Raw genomic sequence first — 10800 nt, forward strand, 5'->3', positions numbered from 1 at the left:
TTATTTAACCCTAACAAAGATTAAGAATGCCTGGAATGCAAACACATGAACCTACCGGGTGCACATCTTTACCTTGCTGCAGCCATGTGATCCCACACTTAGTCATGTACATGGTGATAGAAGACATGATGATCTAGCAGTATAAATGCTTTATTGGCAGGAGTTTAAATTGACCTGCTGTAAATCACACTGCCAAGTGTGGTGCATGGCATTCTTGTCCTTTGCCTCTCCTCTGAACCAGAGGGGGAAGCAGATGGTATAAAACTGTTTCTTCCAGCTCTACACCAATGCCCGTCCTAAGGAAAAAAAAAAAAGAAAAAAAAAAGAAAAAAAAAAGAAAAAAGAAAAAACTTCTGTTGTCTGTTTGAGGCAGCTTTCAGTCCCCTTCACACCACTGGAGAGCAAAAATCCATCAGCAAATCTTTCTTACAGGTCAAGAAATCACAGTTTCAAAGGTCTGCTGTCTCCCGTCCTTTCCTGGTTTGATGCTGTGGGGAACTGGGTTTCTCTCCTTTCTTGGGTCTTGGAGTGAGTTCTGTGGTGTGTTTTGCCCACAGCTTTGCCCTATGAGCTCTAGGCAAGAAGTCTTTTTGGCCACACACAGCTACAGAAATTAAAGGTCTACATTTCACATTGCATACCCAAAAGCAACCATGAATTGTGGCTGTTTTATTCAGTAGAAATATGCACATGTCTGGTTAGGAGGGATATAACTCTCTATTAAAGGAGTAGTTGTGTTTCCAAACTATGGATATACACAAAGAAATGTTTTTTGCGTGTATTATATATATTTATACATGTGTATGTATGTACATGCATATGCTTTTGAGAGAGAATCAGCTGAGACACTTGGTTATTTTCAACAGTCTACCTTTCTTTCTAGGTGTTTTCATTTCTTCTCCAGAAACATTATTCAGTTTGACGGCTCAGTTCAAATCCATAATGTACTAACCCAGCTGAAAAGAACCTGAAAAAATGAGCAGAGACAGCCACACAAAGGGCTCATGGCAGAGACTAAAATCAGATGAAAAACAAAGGTAAGATAATTCTTTCACAAAGGGGTCTTTGGGATCTACTTCTGTTGTGACTTGTATTGTACTCCATTCTTGGTTTTGTTTGTTTGTTTGTTTGTTTGTTTTGTTTTTCTGGACAACACATATTGGTCAGCATCTCTGTCGTTTCTTCTCTAGACCAACAGCAATCACATATTGCAGTGAGCTGTCAAGAGGAGCTTGAAGGACATTTCGGTCTCCAGGAATCTGCTAGCAAAGAAACAGGTCAGTGGCATCCTGTAGCATGAGCACATAGAAGTAACCTGGCTAACTCCCTTTAGTTTGACCATGTCTACTTAATTCTTTCCAGTGCAGCTATACCCTACTTGTCCTTCCTTCCCAGGCTCTCCAGTAAACAACATTGGCCTCAAGCAATTGTAATTATTTATTTGATTTCACTTATGCTGTGCACAACCTCAGATTGCATTAGCTACAGTTAAAATAAAAACAAATCAAAACTCATATCCCCTACTGAATTATACTGCCATGACAACAATGAAAGTAAAAGTATCCTCATCAAAACCTCCCTTCTTACCCCACCCGAGTATATTATACTAAAGCTTAACAAAAAAAGACAAGTTTTGCAATGTGCCCTGAAGGTTCACCACACAAGGAAGCAAATTCAAGAGCTATGGGCCTTCTGCTGAGAAAAAAGCTGTTCCCAAATGTTCTTCTACAGGGACTGTCAGTTCAAATGCCTCAACTCATCTCAGTGGTGGACCTAACGTTCAAAAACAGAGGTAATCTCTGGGGTACAGCAGGTTGAAATCACAAGGAGATTTAGAAACGAAGGCCTAAATTGCACCTGGAAATGAACTGAAAATTGGCGCAGCCTGTGTACCATCTGCGCTCTATGGTTTGTGTCTGAAATGTGGATATGTAAGCAGGCAGCTGCATGCTGCAATTAGCTGAAGTTTCTGAGTGGTCCTCAGACGTAGTGCTGAGCAGACCACATGGCAGCGATCCAGTCTGGAGATGAGAAAAGCACAGACAATGGCGACACAGTCCAACAGGACAAGAGGTTGAAATCTCCTCACCAAGCGGACAGAAGAAGGGGAAATAAACACTCATAGCTCCTGCTGCCACTGGAGCATTCAAAAGCATCTGGAAATCCAGGAGGCCTTCTCCAGCCTGGTAAAAAAGGGCAAGGCTTTCCTCCATCCAGACAGCAAGCATCACTTTTGCCATTTTCCCAATTATTTCCTGCCACCATTATCACTTTGATTTCATGTGCAGTCAGCTCTTGCCTTCCAAACCTTGGTTGTGGATTGAGCCTGAGAAAGCCAAATGTCTGTAAAACCTGAAGTCCCATGAAATAGGAGTCACAGAGCTGAACATCATGAGCATTTTGATGGCATTGTTTTCAAGCACTGTGATGGTTCCTCTGTGAGTATCACAAGCCATCTATGGAAAAAGCAATGAAATAATTCTCTAATAAACCAAAATACATGGCATTTTTTATTCACATGCCAGAAATACTTGATGATAAACTGTGTGGGTGCAGAATAAATGTACTCCAACCCACAAACCTTGTTATGGAAGACTCTCTCTAAAGTTTGCCTCCAAGGTCCTGATCTCCTTGCTGCAGCAAACAAAACCTATTTGTGTCCTGTTAGGGTAATTGCACCCAGGAAGAAGAAGTGTGGTGAATTTTAGCCCTAGTTTTAGAAACAGGAAAGTTTGCAGAGACTTTTCTAAGGGATTTTTTTTTATTATTATTATTTTTTTTTTGGGGGGGGGGCCCGGCGTGGGGAGGAAGTGTTGGCTTGAAGTGGGAAGTTGAGGCTGGGGTACCATGCATGCGTAAGGTAAGGAAGGGAGGCCAAACTGACTGAGTTACAAGATGACAACTGCAGTATCACAGATCCAATGGGTCTGATTTGCCCCCGTGCTGCTCTGGTTTCAGGCTGCTGTAACTCTCCTGAAATGACTTCTCTTGGCTGAGGGATTCTGGAGCAGTGCCTTGTCGTGGAGGTATGAGGTATGCAGCCTGTGATGTTTCTCCAGGGACAGAGAGCCAGAAGTGTAAGTAGCACCACTACCCCTTAGGCTTCAGACAACAGTGGAATCTAATGACAGTCATTCATTAGCTAAAGGGGGTTTTATCAATAAAACAACAGACATGGGGAAACTCAGAGAGAGAAATTCACATTGGGAAACAGATTTCATTTTTGGATAATTAATATGTATCAAGAATGATGATGTAGAAATCCACCTTATTATACTGCCCAGGTGTGAAAGGTTCTGTTTAAAGTTATATTTGCTTCCTGTGCTAATAGAAATGGAAGATCTACTTCCTTCTGTCCAGCAAGCCCTGAATAACCAGCCCAGCATTGGACCCCCTGCTTGATTTTTTTCCAACACACACAGCATCCTGAGGATTGGCAGCTCATTTCAAATTGGATAGCTTTGCTTGTTAATGGTGTGTAAGACAGAAGGGCAGAACAGGCTGAGGCTGTTGCTGACAGATAAAATAATGGTCTTTTTACTAGTGAACTGTGTGCAGTTGATTCTGACTCACTGAGAGAACAGAGCATGGAGAGAGCTCCAGAAGGAAGCTTGCATAGTACCCTCTGTAGTACTATGGGGGAGATGTGCACTTTCGACTTCTGCTCACTTGATGCCAGCTTTAATTTTGTTCCTGACACAACCTGCCCCTTAGTTCAGATCTGCTGGTTCATTTTGATACCTGAGAGATGCAATGCAATTGTGTGAGTGCAATCATCTGCACCACACATCTGGCAGTCTTGATTGGAAAATACTGTTTGGAAGCTGCATGACCTTCTGAAATTTTGGGCCATGCTGTCTATCAGATCATCTACATACCCAAATATCCCAGCACGCCAAATCACTCGATCACCACTATTCATGCTTTATAGAGCTTGTTGCATCAATCTTGCCATTCTGTCTTGAGGGAGTCCCTCTACTTGCTCATCTTCCTGCACTGCGACAAGCATAAATTGCATGTCTTCATTTTTGAAGTCACTACTTTTTCACCAGTTAGCCTATCACTGGGTCACTACCATCTCTCATGTACTCATAAATATCTGCTTCCACCTCCAGTCAGACACTTTTCTGGTCTCTATTGCTCATTTGTTACATTTTTGAACAAGTGCCTCTGTGTTTTCTTCCCCAATGCCTTGTTAAAGTTACAAACAAGTGTCTCTCTGTTTTCTTTCCTGCTGCCTCTTGTGCTCAAGATGCATCCCCTGCAGCCATACCAAACTTGGCTTATTATCTCTATCCAACCCGCCTTGAAACTATCTTTTATAAGGGTATCTATAAAAGTCTGGACAAGTGTTTGTGGGCGTGCTGGAAAGATATCCTGCTTGTCCAGCTCACTGCTATTTTCCTGTTATTTCCTTGTATTTCCTTCCTGTCCACATTTGCCTGGGGTCTTTTTTCAACCACTAAGTGTCATTTCTTTGGAGTTGGGACTCTTTTCTTGTACTGTGCTTTTACAGTGCTCTCCACAGTGTGATCCATCACAGTGCAATGTCTTTAATTTTTATTTCTTCTCAAAAAGAGCAGTCAGGCATTGGAATGGGTTGCCCAGGGAGGTGGTGGAGTCACCATCCCTGGGGGTGCTCAAGGAAATGTTGGACAGGGTGCTTAGGGACATGGTTTAGTGGGTGACATTGGTGGTAGGGTGATGGTTGGACCAGATGATCTTGGAGGTCTTTTCCAACCTTAATGATTCAATGATTCTATAATTCTGTGCTAGCCTGTGATTAGGTGCCTCTGCTTTGGGTCTGAACCAGCCCCTGGGGGCCTCATGGCTGTGGTGCAGTTTGGGTGAGTCATGCCAGGTTAGCAATAGGGAGAGGAGAGGAGAGGAGAGGAAAAAGCAAAAGGCATTGTTTGGAGCTATTGGCCAAATATGTTTTAAAAATATAATTGCATTTTTTCACCTCAATGGAATATGGAAATTCTGTAAAAAGTATTTTAAAGATAAGTACTGGTTAAGTAGCCCCCAAATAATCATATTTTTCTTTGAGCTTTATATTTCTCTTAAGTTAAATCCATTAGTAGATTAGGTTTTGCCAGCTCTATTCATGGATATTTGATCCTCGAATCCTTTCAAGAAAAAAAAAAAAAAAAAAAAATCAATGCGTGGCTTTCCAGCTAATTAGCATACCGCTAACAAACCGCGCAGGGCCGGCAGATTACCGACAGCCCCGCTCCGCCTCGGGAGCGCTGGGGGGCGCGGGCGGCGGCGCACCGGGTTTTGGGGAGGGCAGGGGCAGCCGCCCCCTCCCCACCACCCTCGCCCCCCCTCTTCCCCGTATTTTTTCCACCCCCCCATCGCTTTCTTCTGCAAATCAAAGCCGCCATCTGCTGTGACAAGTGTTCCCATTCACCTTTTCCCTCTTATCTGCCCCCGCGCAGGGATGCGCAGTGCAGGGGGGAAGCGCTCCGGCCCCCCCTGCAGCTCTTTGCTCTCCCTCTCGGGTGTCTGCCCCCTGCCAAACCGCTGCAGTTTGTCGGACGGGTGCTGGGGTTTAGGGGTGCATGGAGGGGAAGCATCCTTGCTTGTTTTCCCCTTCGCCCTCTTTCCTGCGAACTTGCACAGCATGCTGATATTTCTCCTTTGCTGAGAGGGCATCATCTGGGTGACTGAGAGGCTGGAGCTAAAATATGTAACGGGGCCTGATAAATCACGGCCGTAATGGCAATGCAGCAGATCGCAGAAAGGCTGGGGGTAAATATTTTTTTTTTCTTTTCCACCCAGTCAGCTCATGCTGACACGTCTGTGGCTGCAGAGGTGTCAACAGAAAGAGAATTATTCCCCTGCACGAAAGAAACCTGAGAGGGGAAAAAAATGACGGAGGAAGAGATAAGAAGCTCCTGTGAGTACTTTCTTCCTGCTGTAAGGGAAAAAAAAATCCCCTTCGTTTTGTTCTTTTGTCTGGATGTGACATTTTATACCATCTCCCTTCTATTCTTCCATACCCAATTTTAAAGGCTACTGCTATCTCACACCAGCATTTCTGTGGCAGGCTGTTAGCTGTGCTGAGGGCTGCCCGTGTGCGCAGGCACCAGCAGCTCCGTCCTCAGGGCTTTGCCCTTGCAGTCCCACAGCACTCTCAGGAAGGTACCAAGTGGCTGCTGCCTGCTTCTTGGGAGTTAATGCTGATTTCTGAGAGTTAGTTCCACAGTGCCAGAAGCTTGCATGTCCTGGTCAGGGGCTCTTTCCTTTTTTTTTTTTTTTTCCTTTTTTTTTTTTTGGTAGATAAGTCATCAGGAGCTGATCCTGGTCCCAGTGACTCCCTACAGAGCAGCAGGATAAGGCTTTTTGGTTCATTTAAACCATTGAAAGGTGAAAGAACTGTACACGTTCAGTAAATGGGAATAGGAAAATAACTCTAATTAGAGGCAAAATTACTAGTTACGGGTTTCTGATACAGCAATATCACTGGACTGATTTGTAGGCCCTGTAAATACTGGAAGGTAAATGAAAGTCAGTGGGAAGCCTTCCTTTGGCACTGGTAAACTTGCCTTGAGACTGTTGTATAGGTTTTGCTGCCGTTTGGTTTTCATTGTTACTTCATCCCTGGGAATGAGGAGTTCTATGGAGGGACTTGTTGGTTTTGTGCGTTTCTCTTGAGAGCTGATATTTAACATTTTCATCAACCATCTAGCAATATTTGAACTGATGAAAACATTGAGGCTCTCTTCAACATTCTCTCCTCCTGAAGGCAGTGGGGAACTTCAGAGTAGCCTTATAAACTCAGCCTGGAGAAGAGAAGGCACCGGGGAGACATTATAGTGGCCTTCCAGTACTTAAAGGGGGCCTACAGGAAAGCTGGGGAGGGACTCTTTGTCAGGGAGTAGAGTGATAGGACAAGGGGGAATGGCTTTAAAACAAGAGAAGGTAGGTTCAGATTAGATATAAGGAAGAAATTCTTCACTCACAGGGTGGTGAGGCACTGGCATGGGTTGCCCAGAAAAGCTGTGGATGCCCCATCCCTGGAGGTGTTCAGGTTGGTTGGGGTTTGGGCAACCTGGTCTGGTGGGAGGTGTCCCTGCCCATGGGATTTAAAAAAATCAAACCCTCTTGTGTAATTTTGGTGCCCTGAAACAGAGAAGGAAAAAGTTGTCCTTGCAGAACTTTTCAGTTCATCTAATTAAAAAAAAAAAAAAAAAAAAGAAATGCTAAGGATGAAAAATGAAAGGATCTGGAATACAAAAAGATTGAAGTTGGCTATTGAAGGGCTTAGAGATATGGGAAGATAACCTTGGAGAGAGAGGGGAAAATGAGTGAAATCTAATGTACACCAGAGACTTGAGGTATGTGACCTGGAGAGAGGATGCCCAAAGGGGAAGGGGAGCTGCACCCTGCACTGTATTAGAGATGATTTAATCTACCAGTGATATAAACCCTAATGCTCAATGACATAACTCAAGAGACCCACTGTCTAGCTTCAGAAGTCATTTTTCAAATGGGTAAGTTATTCTATAACTGCCTACTATAAATTGCTTTTGCAACTATAAATTTGTGACTGCTCATACTGGCCACTTGTGGAGGCCCAATGCTTTCCTCTACTGCTAAACTGCTATGGGAAATAATACGTTTTCTGTCCTAGACCCTTATTGGTTGCCAGTGAATAAATCCCTTAAAAGAGTTTTCTAATATCCTGTCAAGTAAATGTCCTTGAAGATTGTATCAGGAACTTATGGCCACAAACTTGGCACTTTCTCCCAGCGCACCGTGTTGATGTGGCCATAGCTACGAGCCCCATTGGAATGAGATGGGCATCCTGTGTGGGAGTCAAGTACAGGGAACACGGATCTGGATCTACCGAGTGATTTTAAATTAAAGAACTTTTTCCCATAAAATAAAATGTGTCTAGTGCAGTGTCAAAGCGCTGAGCAGTACAGTTTCTGAGCATGAAACATATTGACAAAAATTTCCCATCTTGCTAGATGGAATTATGATAAAGTGCCGCGGCTTCATCACTATTACTTCTGCTCTGGGTTTCGGTTTGTTGGTTTGTTTAGGTTAACATTTGTAACGTTACTAAAAAGCAATTCTCCGCTTGTTCCTGATCCAGCTGTTCTTGTTGTGTGTGCTGGAGAATGCAAAACTGGAGGGAAGCAGGGTGAGAATTCAGTGCGCTCTGGCTCGTGTGGCTCAGCCAAAGGCTACAGCACGGGACTGAAATGTCTCTGTGCTGCACTGCAAAGCGTGTGTGTGCCTCGCAGCATGCTGGGGACGTTGCCAGCAACGCAGCGCTTTGGCTTTTGGTTTTCCTGTGTGACAGGCGCAGGTTGCTGTTCATCTGGGCTTGGTGGGTACCAGCGTGTGGTGGTGGCTTTGCAGGGCCAGCCTGCTGGTCTGGCACAGCAGCAAGGACGGGGTGGTGCAGGAAGGTCTGATCTAGCCCCCTGACTAGAGCAGGGGTAGCTGCTTGGCTTCAGCAAGAACCACCAGAGGTCTTTCAGGGAGCTTCCCAGCCGTGAACCAACTGACAAAGGTCAGACTGTGCTTTTTGTTCTGATTAATAAAACCTCTGTGGACAATGTTCAAGCCAAACCCCTGAGAGGTCTCTGTCTCTGTATTTCAGATTGTTGCAGCATTTACATTAACTTGTAGGTAATGTGCTCATAAAGCATTAATTTAATACTCTGAATTATGAAGCAGTTGCAGTTGAATTAATATCTTTTTGTAATCAAGTCTTATTTTGATACCCCTTATGTTCAATTTCCTGAAAAAGTCTTTCTACCTAAAATTTGCATATGTGTTTTTTAACAAATCTAGTAGAACTGCTTGACAGAAAGTATGAGGTAGATTACCGAAGGTATTTCGCAGGCTTAGGCATGTAAAATGAGCTTCAGTATGTATTTTGCAATAGCTTCCTCCATTTTTAACCCCTGTCTTGAAGTTGTGTTTTGGGAAGCACAAGCCTGAAGTTAGATGCAGATTGCAGAAGAAGCATCCTGTAGACTTTGAATTTTAATCAGTTAGACATGCAGTAGCTCACCTTGTGAATTTAACAATAAATCAGTTCAAGGCTGGAAGTAAGTTTGACACCCATTTGCAATGATGAAACTGTAAGACCCATCAGCCAAAACCTTATTAGAAAGACAAGTTAAACTCTGCTGGAAACTCCTAAACTGTGGTGGCTCTGGAGTCAGCATCCAACACTGATACTCACTTCTGCTTTCTGGTGTCAGCAAAGCAGACCAGGACCTCTACCTTTCTCTGCTGAACCCCACTCCACTCACTTTCCCCATGTGCAGAAAATATCTGGTATTTATTCATGAGAATGAACTAAACCCCAGAAAACATAGGTTAAAATCCTTGTAGACAGGGAGTAGACTGCCTGGCCATACTTTCAGGTAACCCAGAAGAGACAGGACATCAGGATCATTTGAGCCTTGGCCATCTTTCAGAGGGCCCAAATAGTACTTTGTAATAAATAGAGCAGATCTATGGTAAGATGTAGCTTGAGATGTCTGTTAAATGATCATAAAGCAAATATACTTCAAAGAAGTAAAGCAACTTTTCATGAAAGGAAAAAAAGCCAAGTAATGTACAGTTTTTTGTTTTGTTTTGTTTTGTTTTTATTGTACCAAGGGATTGTGAGAACAAAGTTTAGAGTAGAAAAACAATAGAGTGTTTGTCAACCAATTATTTTCTCAGTCTGTCTTGTTTGTCATCTGATTATTTGATTCATATGGTCAGTAAGGTGGACTTATAAGACATCAAATGTTGTATGACTGTGATATTTCAGTGTTTTTCAATGAGTCCTTTTAAATCTTCAGTCAGAATATAAAAAAGTATTACTGAAATACTCAACAGTGTTCTTGGTTGAGTTCACTGGCTGCAGAAGAAAAACCTACAGCTTGGTGGGTTAGTTTTGTAATGGCACATATTCTTAATATCCAGATAAACTCCTAATCGTACTTTTTTTTTTTTTTTTTTTTCAGTTATATCTATTGACAGTTCTGAAAGTAATTTGCCCATTGTATACAAATAAAAAAAAACATTTATCATTTTCAACTGAATTCTTTTTTTTTTTTTTTTTTTTTTTATACAATCTCTTGTTCTTTCATTATTAGAAACAGCAGATAGCACAAAAGTAGATTTTTCCTTTTTTGTGTGTGTGTCACGTAGGCTAGTGAGGCCCTGTTTTTGTTACTTCTCTAAGCTAGAAGCCCTGTTCTTTTCAATTTCTCTTCCTATGGAAATTTTCCTCATATCTCTAATAATATAGCATTGAATTACACAATGATGAACTGAAACAGGATGTTTCCTGTTGTGCAATTAGCTTCAATGAGTGGGTCAGCCAATACTATTGACTATCAATTGTCACTTTATATCAAGTACTTAGGGTTCAGGGTTCATGGATGCGGTAGACTGACACTCTTCCTGGTGGGACAAGGCCAGGAGGGATTTGCTTATCTAATTTTGGAGCAGATTGTAAGAGGCACTGTTGCGGGCGAGGTGCCAGCTTTCTTCAAAGGAGTAATTGTTGGACACTTTCTCAATAAATCATCTCTTGTTTCTGATAAACTCACCAGTGTTTGTTCTGCCTCTTCTTTTCCTGGCAGGAGGATCTGGGTAAGCAGCACCAGCATTATCTTAGTCTTTTGCCATTCTTAACCCTAATGAGCTTGGTGCGTGCTGTGGGAACCATATGGGAACAGTGTGGGCCAAGTGCTTTGATAATACCACAGAATGTCTCTTATATTCTGCTTACTCCCCAGAGTCTGGTGTGGCTGGGCACACCAGGTTTGCCCA

Source organism: Oxyura jamaicensis, chromosome 2 (genome assembly GCF_011077185.1).
Source record: "Oxyura jamaicensis isolate SHBP4307 breed ruddy duck chromosome 2, BPBGC_Ojam_1.0, whole genome shotgun sequence".
NCBI lineage: Eukaryota > Metazoa > Chordata > Aves > Anseriformes > Anatidae > Oxyura > Oxyura jamaicensis.